Genomic DNA, 23,138 nt, shown 5'->3' with positions numbered 1-23,138 from the left:
GAGCCCGACGTGGGATTCGATCCCGGGTCTCCAGGATCGCGCCCTGGGCCAAAGGCAGGCGCCAAACCACTGCGCCACCCAGGGATCCCGAAGTATGTCTCTCTAAATCTCTGTGAAGTAAGAATGCAAGTGAGAAAGGTCCAGGATAAACATATAGGATTATTATTTAGGATTTTCTAGTTTTGTCAGAATTCATCAAAATGTCTAGAAAGCTTGGATTTTTGCTTTGAATGGCTAACGATGTATCTAAAAGAGCAAGACTATGTGATGGGATAAAAAGTTGATTAGGACAAAAGGCTAATGTTAGAGAGACAAATGTTCTCTCCTACAATTTTCAGACTCATAGGGTGATCAGATGCTGGTTTGCCTAGAACAGCCCTGGCATGAATTTGATAGTACTCCTTTATAACCCCAGAAGTTTCCTGATTTTGAAAATAAATTATATGATCATGTGGTCTGTAACATTCATTCCTCTCCCTTTTACTGCCAGTTATCATGGGGCCACCATGTACATTGAACCGAGCATGGAATAGTGAGAAGGGATAGGAAGTTGTAATTTTGGAGTTGACAGATTATGTAGGAGGAACATTCTCAAGATATTTCTTGACACTCATAAGATGATTCTCTTAAGGTTCTGCCCATCAAGTGGTCTTTGTGTTTTTAAGTTTTCATGACTTTAGGATGTTTGGGGCCATAGCTAACGGGGTAATGGGTCTCGCTACATGATCTTAAGATAGCATGGCTGGGTCACAATATCTTTCCAGGATAAAAACTTGGTCAATTTGGTCAAACTGGTCTCTGCAGGGCTCAGCAAAGCCTGCTCTTGGGGGGCCCCTTGGGGAACAGAGAGGTACTCATAATTATCCCTCTCTTTAACTGAAAAGAGTTTTTCTTGGTCCAATCTTTGAAGCACCTGTTCCTTTCTTCTTGAAGATGAATCTTTTGGCAGAAGGCTTCTGACCTTTAAAGCAAAGAGACACCTGAAAGAGTCCTCAGGCCATGTCCAGATATATCAGAATACTTGGGTCCATAGACAGGGACCCATAAAGTTTGCTAACACAGACAATTGTCTGACATATTTGACTTTTATGTGGTCGATAATGAATGCATGCACTTGAAGGCTGTTGAGGAAGGTCACTGAGTCATTCCAGCAGAAAAACATGTCACCCCATTACACCAAAGTGATTAGATGATTAATTTCCCAAATCAGAGTAGATAATGTGGCCAATGGGAGAAGGCAACATGCTTGCTAGATCTGAATGCCCTTGATTACACGTTTAGTCAATGAAAATCAGAGACACAGGTCATCTGAGGCAATGCATCGCTGAAGCAGGCATAGGGGCAGGAGGAGATGCTGCCCTAATGTACTGTGTCCGTTGCAATTTACCTGTGCATTGCATTAAGAGAAGTTATACTGAATATAACACGTGATACCATTTTACATGTGGTGGACTGTAATGTAATATCAATATGTAATATATTATTTACGATGTTAATTTTCCTCTGTATCCAGACCTCAGGGCCTCCCTATAGCTCAAGATGAGAGGTCCTCTGATTTTTCCACTATTTTAGATTAATTAAGATGACTGTTCACAAAGAGGAGAAAGATTAAGTCACTCCCAGATGTCTCACTTTCAAAGGGGATATGTAATGTTGCAGAATAATGGAATTTTTGTAGCCTCTGGTTGCTAGAATTGCATACATTTGTAGAAAATGCACACATTGGAAAATGCAGAGAATGATTTTGCAGAGTTTTAAAGTAGAGTGGCCAGGCATATGAAGTGAGGTCAGAGCAAACACCAAGTAAGTGCCTACTGTGTGCCAGGCACAGAGCTGTGTGCTGTACAACTGTCAACCCATTTAATTCTCATGACAACCATAGAAGGGAGGTACTGTTATTTTCCCATTTTACTCAGCATCAGTAGAAGAATTTGGACAAAGAAACTTGATTTCTTAGTTAAATACTTAGTCCACTGTATTGTCCTTGGGGCCAGTGAAGCTGTTCCCCACTTCCAGAAGTTGACTGTTTTGTTGAGGCTTCTCTAGGGTCAGAAGTGGCTGCTCAGTACCGCTCTCACAGGGGGGGTGTTCTAAGAACAGAAGAAAATCGTTGCCAAGGAGAATGGTTATTGGTCCTCGTTTTAGCAATTTGTGAATTCCAATAAAGAATAAATCCCAAAGCAGTCATATGTTTCAAATCTGAATGTTAACAGCTGTGCTCTTATTTCCTTGCTGACTGTAATTCTACAATGCTAAGCTTTTTCTCTGTGTTTAGAAAAAGCTTTACCTGCACCTTAATGTTCTGGCCATACTACCGAATTGTATATTCCAAATTTAAACCCAACTCCCTATTTCTTTCTTTATATATTTCTTTTTTTTAAAGGAGTGATCTCCATAGGGCTTAAGTTTTATAACAGTAAATTGCTAAATTCTTAATATTTTGGAATATAATAGTATTTTAAGAAGTCTTTCTACCCCAGTCCAAAAAAGAAACTCCAAGAACCAATATTTTTATTTCCTTTTTTTCCTTTATTTCCTTCCTTCTTCCTTCTCTTTCTCTTCTTCTTTCTTTCTTTCTTTCTTTCTTTCTTTCTTTCTTTCTTTCTTTCTTTCTTTCTTTCTTCTTTCTTTCTCTCTTCCTTCCTTCCTTCCTTCCTTCCTTCCTTCCTTCCTTCCTTCCTTCCTTCCTTTCTTTTTTCTTTCTTTCTTTCTTTCTTTCTTTCTTTCTTTCTTTCTTTCTTTCTTTCTTCTTTCTTTCTCTTTTCCTTCCTTCCTTCCTTCCTTCCTTCCTTCCTTCCTTCCTTCCTTCCTTCCTTTCTTTTTTCTTTCTTTCTTTCTTTCTTTCTTTCTTTCTTTCTTTCTTTCTTCCATTCAGACTACTTCAAGGGAAAATAATCCCTTAACATGTATGCAAGAACACTGAGAGATGGCTGGAAGTTTCCTTTTTCTTTCTGGTCTCTGAGTTCTGAGTCACTGAGTTTGTATTTTTAAGTCAGTACCTGTGGGCAAAGTTGTCTTTCAAAACTGAACTAGTGTCCATGGATTTAAAATGCCAACCAACCAATGAACCAAAAAACCCACTCCCTAAAAAAATGAACAAACCAACCCAAACCCCCTCAAATTGAATAAAAAAAGCCTCTCCAAAATAACCAGTTCCTCATTTGGGATCAAAGCCAAACAACTTTTTTTTTTTTTTTCCTGAATTCTTGCTCTAAAGAGGGGGTACATCTCTGAACATGCCAAATGGAAATTCAGATACGAGCAACTCTTTTAAAATTCTTATTCTTTAAATATTCACAATTTTCCAGTTCTTTATTGTCATAAAATTCTTCTCATTAGAGAAGAATTGGCTTACCTTGGAAAGAGTGAGAAGAGTAGTGAGTTTGGGAGGCTGCTGCTTTCTGGCCTCCCTCTTGCTCAGAAAGTGGCTGGTAGTGGGATGGTGGGACATCCAGCTCCCAGTTCAAATCAGTGAGGACTGAGATGTATCCTTCCAAATCTATCACCTGAGTTGGGTGGACCCCACTGAAGCCTCTCTGGTGGGGGTGAAGGTGGGAATTCTTGGTGGCAGAGATGCCAGAATTTTCTATAGGATGAACCTGCAGAGCTTGTCCATAGGTTGGCTATCAAGCTAGAAGGGCATAGGGCTGGGGACATGACCAGTAGCTGCATTTGCACAGTACTTTATACAAGATGGAAAAAATCTTTCCTTTATTCACCAAAGAATGTGGAAGAGGGCTGTTGGTAACAATGATGGGGTGGGGTGAGGGAAGGAAGGCCCTCTTTTCAGCCCCTTCATGGAACCCCTACTGATGAGGAACCTTCTGGTATAGAACTGTGACTATGCTGGAAGTTGGGCATGTTGGCAAACTGGTGACGGGAGAGGCTGGGGGCTTTTGCCCAAGTTTCAGAAGGGCCAGGCAAGCCTGGGAACTTTCCATCACGGGAGGGTAGAAGCATTTCCAAGTTTCATCAAGCATGCTGTGATTTGTCTCCTTGGTTAAATGTCTGGGTTCTAGAAGCTGCTTTATTAATGATCTCTTACAGAATGGAGAACCATGGAATCTCTCAAGTAATCTTGGCCACATGAACTCCAGTGGGTGGTGAAGCATTTGGCTTCATTTTGCCTTAGAGCAATTTGGCCATAGCAAATATAGCTAAGGCAGGGCACTGCAGCAAGTAGAGGAGGATGGGCATTACTTACTGTACTGGTGTGATTTTTTTTAAGTCTTACTGTGGTAGTCAGTGGCACAAGTGGTGGACATCTAGTGGTGCACCCCTCCCCCGCCAAGTTTCAGTAGCATCTGTGCTGGTAGATTCTCAGTGGGTCTAACAGGCACTCGAGATGTTGGGTTCTCAGCTGTGATCCTCTTTCACCTTGGTGGGGTGTTTCCCGCTGGCCAGTCCCAGCCCATGTTACCCTGCCTTCCAACCTTTGCTAGACACTGTGGACCAGCTCTGGCTCAGGTCAATCCAGAGAGTTTCTCCACCACCCAATGGGCTTCAATCACACCTTTTAGTGAGATCTGAATCCTAGCCTTGGAAGGGGGAGTGCTCTCCTTTTCAAGTTTGTTCTTTCATTGGGCATTCTCCTTCATCTCTTGGGTATTCATTAGAGTTCTCTTTATCCCTTGATAGTCAACCCCCTGTTATGGTTAATAATTCTTTATATTAAAGTCTCCCTATTAAAATTATTGTGTGGTTTCTGTCTCCTAACTAGACCATGACTAATACAAGATGATAGTAGCATAATCAATAGAAATACTGAGTTTGTTCCCTTATATATTTTACTCCCTTCTTATTTGAAGCCTAGAGTTGGAGGAGTCTATGTCTTGGTCCTGACAGGTGACAGGCCTCAGAAGCTGCTGGTTGCGTCCAGTGGAATTGGGTCCCAAGTTGCCGACATCCAGGCCCATTGAAGATTTCCATACTCAACATAACGACTGGGCAGAATGAATGATGTAAGACTAGCCTCACATGTGGGTGAGGGGAATCTAGAGAAAACCAGATTGAATTTCTGGCTTGTCCAGAAGGATGGAAACTCAGAATTGGAATGAAGTTGAAAGAAAGTAAAGAAAGATAAGACTCCCAGTGAACCTGCTATATGATAGTTATTTTTTTAAAAGATTTTCTTTATTTATTCATCACACACACACACACACACACACACACACACACACATACACACGCAGAGCGGCAGAGACACAGGCAGAGGGAGAAGCAGGCTCCGTGCAGGGAGCCCTACGTAGGACTCGATCCCAGGTCTCCAGGATCACGCCCTGGGCTGAAGGCGGGCGCTAAACCGCTGAACCACCTGGGCTGCCCGATAGTTATATTTTTATGTGAAATCGTTGACAAATATATAAATATAAAAGGTGACCTGAATTTAGTAATGCTTTCATAAATTTGTATTTTATCATTTATAAAGGCATTTACAAACACTTGAAAAAGTGGTATGCATATCAATCTATTTATTTATTATTTAATCTGTAGACACAAAGATTTCCTGTCTGGAGGTAATAACTCCACAGGCCTACTGGGATCAGAGGCTCAAAGGCTTGGAGCTAGTGTTAGATTATAAGAATGGAAATAATACTGATAGCCAAGTGCTCATTAATGTATAACCAAGTGCTCATTAATGTATAACATTGAGATCATATCATTTTTTAAAAAGTCTTAGCCAAAGATGCAGAAATTTGGCTTTCATTTGCAAAGTCTCCATTTCCACTCTGTAGTTTTCTTTGTCCGTGCTTTGAAAGGATAAGCAATCATGGCTTAATTATTTGCACTTCCTGAGAGAAGATGCTACTCAGGATAAAATGCACTGGCCTTGCCTGGGCAGATCGAGGATCCCAGGGAGGGAGCAGTGGCTGCTTGCCAGCAGCTGGGTGATGCACGGAGAACAACATGTCCTGGAGCTTGTCCCTGTACCCAGCTGTCCATAGCCTCATCCCCATCCTTTTTCCCTGATTTTTCTTCTGGAACTAGGGGAAGCCTCTGATGTGCTTTTCTCTTTCTCTACCTTTCATATTTTAAAAATTAGGATGCTAATATTTATGAAGACATGAACTAATATTTAACCTTTTCTGGCATCCAGTACACATGCTTATTTGGCTCCACAGCACTGGTCTAGCACCACTACATTAATCTAGAGAATACCAATAAGAAAAAGAAAATGAAGAAAGCAAATGCAGCATTAGCTACAGAAACACTTCATTTAACAAAATCAGGAAGGAGAGCATATTTCCCTAAGTTTGATGTGATAAAATACGGTGATAATACTTCGGTTTCTTTAATTTCATTTCCTCTGCTCTGTTTTCCCTTTGACCATTAACAACACTCAGCTGTGTCCCTTTGTGACTCACTGGGTCTGTGCCTGAGAGCCTGGGGCCATTGAGAAGGGGACTGCTTGGTCTCTACCAATTTTCAACTTCTTTTCTTCAGTCACCACCAGCCCCTGAGACTCAGCCCTTCACCTTGTGAGTCTAATGTTTGGCTAAACTAGAGAAGGAACTTAATGATAGTATTGGAAAGACTTTCTTGACAAAAATCATTTTCTGGATATGGGAAATAAGGATTCAGGGCTTCATAAATGTGACTTATGGGGCAATTAGACAACTTGGCAGCTCTTTTGGATCTAGCATGGATGTCTGGAAATTATATGTCAACTCCCACCCTCGTGCTAGAGTCTGAAGTTTTCTGGCCTCCCCAAGGGGGGACATGGTGATTAAATAAATGATCACTAAGTGAAAGACAAGAATAAAGAAAACAAGTCATTTCATAAAATGGGAGAATAAAGGAAAAAATGCAATTTTTACATTTTGATACTTTTTCTCACTTGGACTTTCACCAAAATCATAGTTTCTTTAGTGCCAAAGTCTTGATGATTCTATGTAATGACTTAAGAAAGTCACGCTACATGACTATGGTCTAGTTAAATGCAGACATCTACCCCACAGTTCCAGTAGTGGGCGTTAAGATGTTTGTGTCCACTCCTAGATGGAGAAATTGATCATTGAGGGTGCATTTAACAGGCATCAAGGATGTAATCTTTCCTCACTCATCTTTTATGATAATGAAAGCACAAATAACCTTAAACATAAATTGAAATTAGTGATTGGTGGAAGGAATTTCCTTTGCCCATGACCTTTACATCTAGCCACTGTCACCTTGGCATGGTCACCCTCCGGTTTTCAGTTTATCCTGTGCTCTTATGAATTAGCTCCTCCTCTCAATCCACCTCATGTGCAGATTATTGCTTCATGTTGGTGCATGGAGAATGCCTGCTAAAGTTGATCTGAAAATATTTACAGGATTAAGTGGGGTTGGGTCAGATTGTAAATGTTTGAATGAAACCTATATGTTTGGCAAAAAAGAAAATGAAATGAGAAATATTGTTTTTGTTTCTAAAGGAAAACCACATAGAGTTTTGGAAGTTGTGAAATAGTTTTAGAAACTGACTCCAAACCCAAGTTCCTGCCTGTGTTCCTGAGCAACCCAGGGTACTCTTCCAACCTAGCCAACTCCTGTCCAGTAACCTCTTGGGCTTTGGTTTCACCACCTGTGAGAAATAGCTGTGAAGCTCAAGGCTCACAATGAACAAATGGTGAAGCAGGCCAAGTGTGTGCCTGCCCAGCTCCTGGGCCCCTCCTTCCAGCTTTCTCTTCTGGCTTCCACACTTCCCATAGGAACTCAGGGCTTTTGACAAATGTATAATCAAAACATTGCAAGTGGTTTTAGAGATTCAGTGTAAATGTTCCCCAAAGCATAGTTGAATTTGATCATGAGTTCTAGTTTTAGTCTTGGGAAATATGGATATAGGCTTACAGTGGGGTCCCATTGCCCTGAGATTCCCATTCCCCAGGACACAAGCTCAGGTTTTTGCTGAGCCATGTTACCTATGGCGCTAGTGGTCAAGAATTGCTTATTGGATTCACATTTATAACAGGTAAGCCAATTTCTCAACTCAGACGTAACCAAGTGTTTCTGTGTTTTTAACTGTGGGCCACAGATATGATCAGAAATCCAAATGTGAATTTTGTTAATATTTTCTTTCTTAGAATGATAATTTGAGGGGATTCGAGCATTAGACGTGACTTGAACATGAGTGTGTTGTGTAGAGTCTGGTCACATCCTTTCTCTGATGTCAGAGAAAGCTTCATCCTTCCTAAGCTTCATAGGTTGAGGTTTAGTGATTAAAATATGAAAAGCTCAAAATTATACCATTAAATGAAGATTCACCACGAACTTGCCAATACAAGCTTCATTGTAGTCACTCAATAGAAGAAGCTCGTGTGTCTATCTAGATTTCTGTTACTAAGTTCAGGAAGCAAATAACTCTGGATAGTGAGGAATAGTTATGTCATGTGTACTACTTATTAAAACAAAACAAAACTCTGTGTAAATACTAATACTCTTTTTTGTAACACTCTTTTTTTGAGGGTAATGTTTAGGTTGCCTGAATGTTATCTGTCCTTATGCAATGGTTTTCAAACTTTTTACACATTAGATTTTTCTTTAAGTGAAATATTACTCTAAATAAGCTAATACTAAGACAGATGAAATAGAAGTGCCTTAGTTGAAAACTGGGTTGGCAGTTGAGCCTTCACTCTTGGTTTTTCATCCTTGAGGCAGCACATAAGCACTTCTGCAGAACTGCCAGCCTCTTAAAGAATGGTTGGGAGGCTGTTCATTGAAAAGAATGACTTTTTGGAATCTATCCAGTCATGTGAATTTGACTCCTAGTGGACTAACCAAGTATCCCTGAAACCTAGCGGACCCCCAGAACTCTCCTGCCTATAATATGGTAAAAATAATATGACATTTGGCCATAAAAAATACTGTGCCAATTTTGACACATGAAAGACTCACTCAACGTAGGTGGATGTTCAGTGCAAACCATTTTTTTAAGCCAACATATGGAGAAAACAAAATTTTACCCTAATTGTCTTTTCTGTTTTGAATGGAAGACAGTGGGAAGGTAGGCTGGTGCCTCTGAGATGCAGTGTTCAGGACGAATGAAATTTTGGAATCTTGTGTCCTGATTTACTCACTGGTGTAAGAGCTTGAGTGGTGGATAATACATATTTTCCTCTTTTCGTAAAAGGTTGGGCCAGATGACACTTGGAAGCTGACCTCAGAAGACTCTGTTTGGAAGGCTTATGCATATCACATGATGAAAGTTGTGGGGATGGTCACCAGGCCAGTTGTTCACTGTGCCAAGCTGGGTCTCCATAGCTTCAAAGTCATTCCAGTGTAATTGAAAACATGTGCTAAAATATGCATTTTCTTAAGGTTCAAAATTTCCTTGTGATGTACTTTCCATACCATTTTGATTTAAAAGCAGAGAATGACAATACTGTGGCCAAAAACTTGTATGTCAGTATATAAGTGTTTTAAAACAAATCTTTTAAGAGTAAAAATCCTGACAAATGAACAGAAGACTGAATCACAGTTCTGAGAATGGAGGCAGGTGAGGAGCCTAAAGGAAAAGGCTTAGAGGAGTGTTTCTCAATGCAAAGTCATTACAGTTCATAATTTGGCACAAATGTTTTATGCTCTTGCTTTTTTGAAGATGACTCTTATATCTGGACATTATGTTTGTGACTTCCACAAAGAGGAGAAAAAGCATCTGCCCATGTTTATCTTGCACAAGTTCCCATCTGTGGCAATATCAAATACCTATGTGGACCAAGCAGTAATTCACATTATGGGAGTGAAGCCAGAAGGTGGAGGCTGTGTCCACCTGGACACAAGTGCTCATCTGAACAGAGCTGTCATTGAGAAAGGCCAATGCAGTGTCGCCACAGCTTCTGATTTTTCAAGATAGGCTGGGAATTAATATTTTTAATGTAAAAATCTCCAGATTTTTAAAGTTTTGGAAATGAAAGATGTAAATATAGTATGTGGTCCAATAAATATCTCTGAAGGCGAGGCTGGGCCCAGGGCAACATCTGGTCTGCAGAGTGACGCTGGTCTGAAAAGTTAGCAGGCAGTAGAGTCTTACAGAAACAGTAGAGTCTCCTGTTGGGGTAGATTGGGGTGGGAGAATAGGGTTTATTCCATCTCTATTTACCCTAATTGAAATGGGGAAGGGAGTGTGGGACCCCACTTCAAGATGGAGTCAAAGACTGTAGGGCACAGGGAAAAATTCAGTTTTGCCCTCTATGTGTTGCTTTCCTGCATGGCTCCTTTACCACCCACGCAGCACACCTCACTTCAGACATTTTTGGTTATCAAGTGTGTCAAGGCTTTTCCCCACACCAACCAATTATCTGTGACACTGGCTGGATATCCTATAGTTTAACTCAGTTCTGACACTATTAGCCTGGAGAAAACATCAGATTCTATAAGTGAAGGCTCAGCTGCACAAGGTGGTCCCTTACTTCAGGTGCCAAATGCAAGTAGTAGGCCCTCAGGTTATCCAAAACTTCTGTCCAGTTTGGCTACAAATTGGGGGTTCAGTTTCTATTGGTTTGCTAGAGCAGTTCACATGACTCAGGAAAACACTTATTTCCCTTTACCAGTTTATTAAAGGATGTGATAAAGGACGCAGATGAGTAGCTAGATGAAGAGCTACATAGGGCAAGGTCTGGGAGGGTCCTGAGTACAGAAGCTTCTATTCCCATGGAGTTGGGGGGGCATCACCCTTTTGTTATGGATGTGTTCAAAACCTGGAAGCTCCCTGAATCCTTTACTATTGGGATTTTAGGGAGGCTTCCTCAAGTAGGCATGATCAATTATTAACTACATTTTTAGCTTTTCTTTCCTCTTTGAAGGATGAAAGGTAGGGCTGGAGATTCCATTGGCTTGGTCTTTGTGGTGAACAGTCCCCATCCAGAAGCCCACTGGAGTCACTTCACTGGAACAAAAAATGCTGTTTGTGCTCTTATCACTTAAGAATTTATAAGGATTTTAGGAGATCTATGTCAGGGAGGGTGTCAAAGACAAATATTAGAACAAGAGGTACTCTAGTGTTCTCATCACTTAAGAAATACCAAAAGTTTTAGGAATTCTGTGCCAGGAATTGGTGGCAGAGATCAATATATATATTTTCTATGACATAGTAGCAATCCAGATATTGGTAGAAGTAGGTGAGGTGGAAAGTGAGCTTCAGTGAGAGAAAGAAGGTCTGGAGTCATGGTCTCAAGAGTGCTGTATTCCCACTGCTGATGAACGGTTGGTGAGAGGTCCAGGTCAAGGGCTGCCTAATGGCAGCATCCATAGAGTATTTACTTCTGGAGGGTACTTTTAGCTTCCTCAGTATTGAAAGATAAATGTTTGTGGTTATTAACTCACTGTCTTCAGGGGCACTTTGGTCCCTATGTCTTCCTCACTAGCCTCCCTACCTCACTAAACTCCGCTTCCTTTCTCATGTTGCTCTGAACCAGTTTACTCATTTAGACTTGGTTCTGCTCACAGCTGAACTTCTCTTCTGATTTTCAGCCAGCTTCAAACAAGAGGGACCCCACCCCATTCCCACCCTTGGGTCCTGCCCAATTAGTCACTCCATCATCATTGGAAGAATGGGACCAAACAGTGAAGTGAGAGGGATTTGTCCAGATGAGGACCCAGAAGTGAACAGGATAGAGGTTGGGTGGGGTTCATAGGTCAGATGTTCTAATTATGGCAGGGGAATCTCTCTACTTATGGAGTGATACAAGGCCCACAAGCCAACAGACACAAAGGTTTATGAGGCTGGGAAGAGCCTGAGGGGTCTTCTTGCCTTTATAGTATCCCACATATCCTACATATCCTAGGGATGGGCAATGCCAATTTGTCTCTGAGGATCAGAGTCTAAGAAAGGAAAAAAAGGAAAGGAATCTGGAGGAGAAGATTTCTAATTCTGGCCAACTTGGAGTAACAAGGACCAGATTTATTCTTGTGCTTGAAACAAACAAACAAACAAACAAACAAACAAACAAACACCAGGGGTGCCTGTGTGGCTCAGTTGGTTAAGTGGCTTTTGGTTTTGGCTCAGGTCATGATCTCATGGATCCTGAGATAGAGCTTTATATTGGGCTCCACATCCAGTGGGGAATGTGCTTTATATTGGGCTCCACATCCAGTGTGGAGTGTGTTTGAAGATTCTCTCCCTCTTCCTCTTTTTTAATTTATAATTATTTATTTATTTATTTTAAAGATTTTATTTATTCATTCATGAGAGACACACACAGAGAGGCAGAGACATAGGCAGATGGAGAAGCAGGCTCCTTGCAGGGAGCCCAGTGCAGGACTCACTCCTGGGACCCCAGGATCATACCATGAGCCAAAGGCAGACGCTTAACCACTGAGCTACTGAGGCATCCCAATAGATAAATCTTTAAAAAAAGAAAATCAGACAAAATATGTGAAACAATGGTTTTCAAAACACTAAGCATTGGATAATGAAGTAATTCATGAGATATGGAAAACAAAGATGGAGTCTTGTGATTACCCTGGTTTACTGCTTTAACAGTTTCTAGGCTGCAGCAAAGAGAGAGGAACCCATGTGGAGCCCAGGTTGAGGGGAGAGAACCAAACTGGCTAGAGTTCATAGGACTGAGTTCTGGAGAGGAGAGAACTACACAGAAAGAGAACTCTGGAGATTTGCGGAGGGCACCTCTTGAGTATTCATCAGAGTGCTGTTCAGCACATGTATGAGAAGAGTACTTGGGACCAGGAAGGCACTCTCTAAAAGGATTAGAGGGAATAGCACCCGTGTCCATACAAGGCCAGCAATAATGCCTGTTCTCATCAGTCAGACCAAAAAGCTCCATAACTCATGCAAAATCAGGTAGAGTACACTGAAGGGTCTGGTCACTGTATTGGGATATAATTAGCTCTAGACCAAACAGTTTTAGTTTTTCCTAACAAGACTTAAAAGCAAGACATGAAAGCATCAAACTGGTTCTAAAAAACTTTACATCTCCAGGACAAAGTTCGAGAATATTAATGGATATACAGAAATACATAATACCTAATAAATGAAAATTCAAAATATCTGATGTATGATAAAAAATTGCCAGGCATGCAAGGAAAACATGGTTCATAATGAGGAGAAAAGCCAAAATTTAAGACAACCCAGAGCTGACAAATATTAAAATTAGCAGGCAAAGACATTAAAAGATTAAAACTATGTCCTATATGCTTGAAAGTCAAGTAGAGAAATGGAAGTTATAAAAGACCCCAATATAGCTTCTATGGATGAAGACGACAGTGTCTCAGATAAACATACAATGGATGGAATTGAAAGCAGATAAGACATTACACAAGAAAAAAAATTAATGAAAAAATTGAAGACAGAGAAATAGAAATCATGCAAAATTAAACCAATATAGAAACAAGAATAAAACAATAACAATAGTAAAACTATAATGATGAAACAGAGTCCTAGTGATCTGTGGGACAACTATAAAGCAGTATGATATATATGGAATTGGAGTGCCCTGAGAAAGGGTCAGAAAAAATTATTTGATGAAATAATGACTGATAGTTACCCAATATGATGCCAACTACACACTCATAGATCCAAGGAGCAAAATGAACCCCAAAGAGAAGAAACACATACAAAAAACTATAAAAAGCACATCTCAAGTTACTCAAAATCAGTGATAAGGAGAAAATGCCAAAAGCAGCCAGTGGGGAAAATATACGTTTGTACAGAGGAACAATGTTAAGGATGATGGCAGATGTCTACAGAAACAGTGTGGGCAAGAGCATTGTGGAGCAGCATCTTTAAAGCACTACTGACTGAAAAAAAAAATCCCAACAACAACAAAACCTTTGTAAACCTAGAATTATATACTTAGGAAAAATATCTTTCAAAAATGAAAATGAAATAAAGACTTTTTTAGACCCACAGATGCTGAAAGAATTCACCAGACCTACATGATAATAAATTTTTTAAAAGATTTTATTTATTCATTCATGAGAGACACAGAGAGAGAGAGAAAGAGGCAGAGACACAGGCAAGGGGAGAAGCAGGCTCCATGCAAGGAGCCCAACGCGGGACTCGATCCCGGGACTCCAGGATCACCCCCTGAGCGGAAGGCAGGCGCTAAACCACTGAGCCACCCAGGGATCCCCATTATAAGAAATTTTAAAGAAAGTTTTCCAGACAGAAGAAGAATGATATCAGAGGAAAATATGGCTCTAAACAAAAGAATGAGGAGCGCTAGAAATGGTAACTATGTGGATAGCGTAAAAGCATTTTTTTCTTACTATTTAAATTCCCTCAAAATATAATTAAACAAATAAACAAAAACAATGTGGCATGGGGTTTGAAACATTTGTAAAAGTACAGCATAATGTATAAGCTTGTCAAATCACTAAATTGTACACCTGAAACTAATATAACATTGTGTGTCAACCGTACTAAAAAAAAAAGTAAAATGTGTGACAAAAACTGCAAAAGCAGTGGTGGAGAAATGAGTAATCTTGTAAAGTTCTCACTTAATATGTGGAGTGCTATAATATTGCTTGAAGTTAAATTGTGATAAATTAAAGGTGTATACTATAAGCTCCAAGATATTATGAAAATAACAAAATGCTATAACTAGTAAGTCAACAAGTGATGAAAGTGGAACCATGAAAAATATTGGATTACTCCAAAGCAATAGGAGAAAAAGAATAAAGAACATGTGGGACACATAGAAAATAAGATAATGGTCTTAAATCTAATTGTATCAATAACCACATTAAATGTAAATGGTCTAAACACCTTGTTATAGGTTGAATCGTGTCTTCCTGGAAGAGATATGTTAGAGTCCTAACCCCCAGTTCCTTAGAATATGACCTTTCTGGGGATAGGGTCTTTATAGAGGCAGTCAATTTAAAATATGTTCATTAGAGTGGACTCTAATCAAATATGATTGGTGTCTTTATAGAAAGGGCAAATTTGGGTGCAGAGATAGATATGCATAGAGACAAGACACTGTAAAGTCATAAGAAGATAGCCATCTACCAGTGGAAGAGAGAAGCCTGGAACAGATCTTAATCTCACAGTCTTTAGAAAGAACCAACCTCACCTGACACCTTGATTTTGGGACTTCTAGCCTCCAGAATTGTGAGATGGTAGATTTCTGTTACATAAGCCTAGTTTGTGGTACTTTATTACAGCAGTCCTAGAAAATTAATATATCAATTAAGTGGAAGAGGTTGGATTGGATTAAAAGTGAGACCCAACTTTATGCTGTCTGCAAGAAACATATTTTAAGTGTAAAGATACAAGTTAAGTATAGGAAAAGTATAAAGATAAAGTAAAACTATAGAAAAAGATATACCATGCTAACACTAATCAAAAGAAAGCTGGGGTAGCTTCATTAATATTGGACAAAGTAGATGTCAGAACAAAATAAGTTAATAGAAATAAATAACGTCAATTTATAATGATAAAGGGGTCAATTCATCAGGAGGTCATAACAATAAAAAATTTTTATGCACCTAGTAACAGAGCTTCAAAATGCATAATGCAAAAATTGGTAGAACTACAAGGAGAAATAGCCAAGCCATAATCATGTCAGATTTTTCAATATCTCTCTTTCAATAATGAATAAAATAAGTAGACAGAAAAATTGACAAAGATATAGAAATCCTGAACAACACCACTAACCAACTTGACCTAATTGACATTTACAGAACACTACAATTAACAATAGCAGTACACACCTTCTTTTCAAATGCACATAGAACATTTACTAAGATAGACCAACTATTGGGCAATAAAAGAAGTCTTAATACTTTGAAGAGAATTCTAGTTGTACAATACATGCTATCTGATCATAATGGAATTAAATGAAATCTCAATAACCTAAAGATTTCTGTAAACTTCCCATATCTTTGACAATTAAACAACATACTTCTAAAAAGTTCATGGATCAAAGAAGAATCCAAAAGATAAAACGTGTATTGAACTGAATTAAAATGAAAATACAATATATAAAAGTTTGTGACAGGACACTATATTGGTATTTAGTGGGAAATTTAGGGCACTAAACGCTTATATTAGAAAAGAAGAAAGGTCTCAATGATTTCAGCTTACTAATTAGGAAACCAACAATAAGAAAAGAGCAAACTAAATTCAAAATAAACAGAAAAAAGAAATAATAACAAACTTAATGGACTATAAATGAAAAACAATAGAGAACATTAACAAGCCAAAAACTGCTTTTTTAAAAAAGAAAGTCAATAAAACTGATAAGCCTTAGCCATACTGATCAGGAAGAAAGAGACACAACATAAAAATAAGAGACATAATGTCATTACAGATCCTACAGATATTAAGGGATAATAAGGGACTATTCTGAACAAATTTTATTCTAATAAATTTGACAACTTCGATGAAATGGACACATTCCTTGAAAGATAGAAGCTACTAAAACTCATTCAAAAAGAGGTAGAAGACCTAAGTAGTCCTATTAAAGACCCTGAATTTATAGTTTTAAATCTTCCCACAAAGAACATTTCTGGCACAAATGCCTTTATTGATGAATCATACCAAACATGTAAGGAAAAACTTATATCAATTTATCTAAATTCTTGTGGACAATTGAAGAAAAGGGGATACTTTGTAAGTCATTTTTTGAGGTTAACATTACCTGTTAATAAATGATAAATGGACAAAACAAACAAACAAACAAACAAAGACATTATAAGGAAAGAAAATTCCAGACTAATGTCACCATGGGAATAGTTGTAAAAATTCTTAACAAACTTATATAGCAAATTGTATACAATATATAGGCAGAATAATATATTGTGGCCAGGAATAGAATATATTTATCCCAGGAATGCAAAATTGGTTTAAAATTTGAAAATTAGCATATGTAATTGCCCATGTTAACAAACTAAAACACATAGCACACATGCACACCAAAAACTAAACCATATTGTCAAGAGCATTTGCCAAATTCAATATCCCTTTATGATAAGCTCTCTCAGTTAAGTAGGAACAGGAGGAAACTTCCTCAATTTGATAAAGAAGTTTATACAAAATTCTCTGTTCCCATTTGCTCCCAGCATGGAGCCTGCTTCTCCCTCCTCCTGTGTCTCTGCCTCTCTCTCTCTCTATGTCTGTCATAAATAAATAAATAAATCTTTAAAAAAAAAAAAAAAGAACCTTCTCCATTTTCTTCACCTGGTTCTTAGAAGGGCGAGATTGGTCCAGGGTGGCAGGTTTCAGCACGCTTATTAGCCACAAATATTTACTCCAGGTCTGCTCTGGGTAAGCCATCATCAGTAGGCTTGATCTGGTCATTTACTCCTTTTGGGAAGGACCTGGTGGAATAGAGTGGAATGGAGAAGAGGCTAGGAGGTGATCAGAAAAGATGAGGGGCGCCTGGGTGGCTCAGTTGGTTGAGTCTGACTCTTGGTTTTAGCTCAGGTCATGATCCTAGGTCCTGGGATTGAGCCCTGCATTGGGCTCTGTGCTCAGTGTGGAGTCTGCTTGTCCCTCTTCCTCTCCCTCTGCTACTCACCCTGCACCTGCTCTTGCACACGCTTTCTCTCAAATAAATAAACTTTTTTTTTTTTTTTGAAAGAAGATGAGCCATCCCCAAATCTTCAAATGGGCTCTCTCTGGAAAACTCGACCAATGTTTTGGCAATAGTCTCATTCTGGGCTTGCGGAGTGATGGATATTCAAGCTCAGGTTTCTAGCTATGGTTACATTTTAGGGTGGAACACATGGGACCTTAATCTGCTGAGATAAGTGTTTTTAGAACTCAACAGTGAGGACAACTTCCAAGCTCTAAAGTGTTCAAGATAGAAGGCACCACCTGTACTTCAGGGCTCAGCTGCACAGACACAGTTACACCAAGACCTGTTAGTCATTTATATGCCTTCACATTCATCCCTTGCCAGTATTATACTGGCTATTATACTGCACTTAGTGACAGAGAACGATTTGGAGTTAGTTTTGCCAGGGCTGGTATTTAACCTATTGTTTGTCTTCATTTGTGGCCTTTCATGATTCTGGAGGTGATATAAGACTTCCAAAGAGGTTTGTTAGCCAGATTAAAGAAGAGAGAACTGGATGAACAAGCCCAGTAGTGCCCCTGCCAAGTGTGAGATTTCATGATGTGCATCAAACACAAAACTCTGAAAACACACACACATACACTCACACTCATATACAGAAACACACATGCCTGAGATGCCACTAGGGAGAAGGTGAAGAGAAAAGGGGTTGAGAAAGGATTTGTAAAGAGATGATTATAATGTGAAACAGACTAAGTTTTTTTTTTTTTTTTTTTTTTTTTTTCAGACTAAGATTTATACCGGGAAAGATAGAGCTACTTTATTTGTCAAATTCAAGTGTACACTATCAAGGGTGAGTGGGATTAGAAGCCAGGTGAGATCTGCTATAAGAAAGAAAAGAAATAACATTTCAAACATCTGTGTAAATTTGAACCCTACTACTACAGCAAAGAACCTAAAAATCATGTTGGACGTATTTATCATTAGAGCCCATTCAGCCACCAGTGGTGGGGGTTTCTCACTGCAATGCTCCATGCCCGCTTGCCTCAACCCCTTCACCAGCTCCTGCCTTCCTCCCTTCTTCATTGTCTCTCCTCTCTTGGACAGGAGCAAAGCACTGCTGAGCCCTCCCATGTTGAGGCAACATACCAGGGTACTTTCCTCCCTAAGGAGAATTCTGGCTCCAGTTCTTCAACAAATAAAAATTTTTCTTTTATGACACTAAAATTCTCTCTTCTTAGATGTGTGGGTTAGACAGACAACATCTGACCAATGCCATCAGCCTCTGTGGTGTACTGTTTTACAGGTGTAGGAACTTGGATGACAAGAATATAGGCATACACTCACACTTGACAGATCTTTGGAGCTATACAAAACAGCTATATTCACTATTGTCTTCGTATTCCCATCCTCGAAATGGGAATGGTAATGGTTATAGATGGTAATGGTTAAAGAATTACATTACTGGGGTGCCTCAGTGGCTCAGTCGGTTAAGCCTCTGCCTTTGGCTCAGGTCATGATCCCAGGGTCCTAGGATCGAGCCCTGCATCAGGGACCCCGCTTAGCGGGGAGTCTACTTCTCCCTCTTCCTCTGCCTCTTCCTCTGCTTGTGCTTTCTCTCTCTCAAATAAATAAATAAAATAAAATAAAAAAGAATTACATTACTCTATATTTTGACATGACTTGAAGACTCTGCAAAAGCTAAGGTCATCACTCATTTGCATGTCTATATGGGATTGTTCATCAGTTTTTGTTCTTGTTCTTGGGATGACCAATGTTTTCCTAGAAAAAAATTGTTAGCCCAAATATTGGGACACTCAGTTATACTACCTGTTTTTTTTTTTCTTAAATAGAAATGCGTTGATTATCCATCAGAAGGAACTTCTGGGTATGGGTCTCAGGGCTTGGGGAAGGACATATGGAGGGGCAGTGAAGATATGGGCCAAGGTGAAGAATCTGGAACCACAGTGGAAAACAATACAACAACCTGACAATACCCAAAGCAAATGGGAGTAGCTACTATTGTTTGTTACTGAATGTTCTGATGCTATCATTCAAATGCAAGTTGTCAACTCGTTTTTCTGACTGATGCACGTGAAAGTGGTGTGTGTGTGTGTGTGTGTGTGTGTGTCTTTTAGGGTGCCAATCATGTTGGAAGGGGAACTTATCAGAGGTGGTTTGCTAACCGTGGGCTCCTCTTAAGCCAGAGAGACATCTCTCACCCTTCCAGCCTCCCATAGACAGAGCACCCTTTGTAAATTTGATTCTTTCATACCAATATGTAAATAGCATGAGGGAAATATTAATCCTATAGGTATACTTTGCAACTGGAAGTGAAAGTGTTATTTCTCTCTTAGCCAGGCATGGTCCCAGGCCTGTCACCCTATTCGAGGTAGATGATGACCTTCTCAACAAGAAGGGATAAAAGGGCTTAAAAACTGGAGGGGGGTGGGATCCCTGGGTGGCGCAGCGGTTTGGCGCCTGCCTTTGGCCCAGGGCGCGATCCTGGAGACCCGGGATCGAATCCTACATCGGGCTCCCGGTGCATGGAGCCTGCTTCTCCCTCTGCCTGTGTCTCTGCCTCTCTCTCTCTCTCTCTCTCTCTCTCTCTGTGTGACTATCATAAATAAATAAAAATTAAAAAAAAAAACTGGAGGGGGGAGAGACCTCTCTATTTGCAAAGACGAGGGGAAAAGCTAATGCCATAGCAATATATCCACGGCTAGGGAGGAAAGTATGGCTCTCGTACAAGATGTATGATATTCTGCATAAAGGAGAGAAACCCATAATGTCAAGGAGGCAAACTTAAATCTATTTCCTGGTATGATTGCATTCCGCTTAGGTGTGAATTAATGGTAACTTCTACAGTCGTTACACTTAGTCAATGGAACCTTGCTCAGTTAATCTTCAGGAATAGGTGGGTCACCTTTGCCTTGGTTTTCCTGTGGTCCCAGAGGTGGGGGGCGTGGGTGGCTTGAGGGCAGAGGAGAGCTCTAGGAGCAGAGCATTTGCCAGAATGTTTTCTGCAAACGATTTCAGAGCTAGAAACAGATGTTCCAGGTGGCTTGTTAGTCAATGGCATAATGTAAAAAACACTGAAATACATATTCTCCAAAGTCTGCTTAGCTTTACTGCTCAGTTCTCAGCAGCTGCCTGCACCCCTTACAGGGGGAGAGGAAAGCAGCGCTTTCCTGGTGCACATCTCGGGGGCTGGCTTGGGCTTCAGCGGCCTCTGGGCCCGGCCTTGCAGCCTGTCTTGTCCTGTTCGGTCCCCCTTCCGTGGGGAGCAGCCATGCGAACCTGTGGGAACGGGGCTCAGTGCCTTTGGCAGCCCACGTGGAGAAACCCTGAGCAACGTCCCCGGGACTGGAAGGATCAAGTCACTGCCCAGCTGCCTCCTGACTGCTGTTTTCCAAAGGGGTGTGGGCCCCCTGGATGCCAGCCCTGGAAGTAACAGTGGCTGCTGCCCCCCACCCCAGGATTTACTGGGGGATCTTGTAGGGTGGGAGACTTGGAATCTCACTGGGATGGGTTCACAGGTTTAAAGAACAAAAATCATGCTGGTGGGGAATTGAGTGGCCACGTGCCCTCCCTGCCCCCTTTCTAATTACAGACGGAGAGCCCGCAGTCTGGGACTTAGAGACGGAATTCACACCAGGGTGATTTCAGACCCCGGCCACCATCCACCTACCCTCGCTGGTTCTTGGAGGACAACCCGAGGAGGCGAGATGTTAGACGAGTCTCCCACGATCAGCGATGGCCAAGGGCTGCGCCCGCCCCCCGCCCACCTGCGGAGTCCCCCGGAGCTGCACCTGCCCCCACCCCTGCACCTGCGCAGAGGAGATGCACGCACCAGGCCTTCCCACGGGCCCAGGAGCTTCCTCCCGCCCAAGGACAAAGCAGGGCGTGGGGGCGGGACAGCCTGGGTTTGGGACCCCGAGGACCCGAACGGCGCGAGGTCAGGAGCAGCCGCTCTGCACACCCGGCCGCGCCGGCTTCCCGGGCGAGCGGAGCGTGTGGCCTTGGACCTTCCACCGGCCGCGCCTCACGCCCTTCCTCCGTCCCCTCTCCTCCCTGCCGGCCCTTGGGCCCCTGCGCAGGAAGCGAGTTTCTAGAATTTACTAACATCCCTCTTTCCAGTGTAGCCTCCGAGTGGTAAGAGTGGTGGTGGAAGACAATTGCCCGAGGAGTGGCGCCAGCTCCAGGCCTGCCTCCGGCCAGGCTTTGCCCGCCCTGCTCTGTGTGACACCCCCCCCCCCACCCCGGGAAGGTGGTGGGTGCCTTTGTCCAGGATCAGCTCTGTATGGGTCACTGTTCCTCAGTCCCCAAACTGCTTTTCCTCTTTTTGATTGTAGTGCCAAGCCTTTCTTTTCTGCTAGAAACAGGACTTTATGATTGATTCCTGGGTTTTGTTTTAACCATTTTGAAGAAGAGGGATCCCCCCCGCCCCCCAAATTTGACTTGGATGTGGAGAGGGCTGATGCCACCCACACTCACACCAAGAGGGTATATGAGAAGTGGATCACACAGATATGGAGAGAAGAAGGGAGGGCCTTGGCTTGGGGGCTCAGGACGGTTAAGGGGACCGCTGGGGTGAGGGTTCCCAAGCCCAGGGAGAGGCTGGAGTGTTGGACTCTCCCATGCGGGTGGAGGAGGGAGCCCTGGGGCCTTCTCAGCTTGCTCAGGTGTGGATGGAGGCAGAGTGGGAGGCTGAGGCTTAAAGGCTGTCAGGACCATCAAAAAGGGGAGCCATACTTTTTATTATAAGTTTATTTTGGCTTTAAGCACAATTGTTCAAACTACAGAAACATTTTGTCACCTCAGACAAGATTTACCTGTCCTTAACTGATAATGAGTCGAGCATTTGGAAGTCCACGGGCAACAAAGCCAGCAGCACAGCCCACCTCACTTCCTCAGACGCCCCACGTGAACTAAGGTGCCAGCAGGTGACATCCCCGCACTCCTGTCATCGTGAAGCCTCAAGTTGTGACTCTCTGGAAATGTAAGAAATGATCAAAACAGTCTTTATCAATGATTTCAAAATGATTTTCTCGTTCAAAGTCTCAACGGCCCTATTAGGAAATTCAATTTCATATGAGGATCCATATGGTGCTTATTCCCGGATTTACATGTCCAGTGGTGACCTGGGTGACCTGGGTGACCTGAGGCCTGGCACATCTGGCCCCATTATCTCTGACCTCATCCCTTACCCCTTCCTCTGCTGTTATTTTCAGCTCCAGCAGCCTGTTTGCTTCTGGAATCTCACTTGCTAATGTGGGGTCTCTTTACTTGCTGGTCCTGTGACCCCAAAAGAATCAGCTGGAGTCACTAACCCCACCCTGCATATTACCCTGTTTCATTTTGTTCAGGGCACCTGTCCCCATGTGACAGTTCTGTGCTAGTTCATTGTTGGTCCTCGCCCCTCTAGGGGGAGCTCGTGAGATGTCAGCCTTGTCTGTGCAGGGCTCTGTCTCCAGCATCCAGAACAGCGCCCTGCACTCCCAGAGCAGGCGTTTCCTGCATGTTTGGTGAATGGATGTATGATCCGAGACAATGTTTAGAGAAGGGTTTTGCTTTTATAATGGACACCAGTAAATGAAACAAAACTTTATATTTACCGAATTTATTGACATTTTCTTAAGTATGCATACATAAGTGCAATTCATGCTTTTCTTCAACCAA

General features: G+C 41.5%; 1 long non-coding RNA gene across 7 annotated transcripts in view; it reads left to right on the top strand.

Annotated features, from left to right (window-relative positions):
- LOC144314572 (uncharacterized) overlaps positions 1–23,138 on the top strand; it is a 59,086-nt gene that overhangs the window by 21,275 nt on the left and 14,673 nt on the right. For 6 of the 7 annotated variants that reach the window (XR_013380470.1, XR_013380469.1, XR_013380459.1 and 3 more), the window contains exons 3-4: positions 21,070–21,698; positions 22,281–22,458. This is a non-coding gene — a long non-coding RNA (uncharacterized LOC144314572). Of the gene's footprint in view, positions 1–20,298; positions 20,374–21,069; positions 21,699–22,280; positions 22,459–23,138 lie in introns of all 7 variants that reach the window. The other variant, XR_013380464.1, reaches the window with a different exon arrangement.

The sequence above is a fragment of the Canis aureus genome, chromosome 1 (genome assembly GCF_053574225.1).
Source record: "Canis aureus isolate CA01 chromosome 1, VMU_Caureus_v.1.0, whole genome shotgun sequence".
NCBI classification, from domain to species: Eukaryota; Metazoa; Chordata; class Mammalia; order Carnivora; family Canidae; genus Canis; species Canis aureus.
This window is presented reverse-complemented; position numbering and strand designations above follow the sequence as displayed.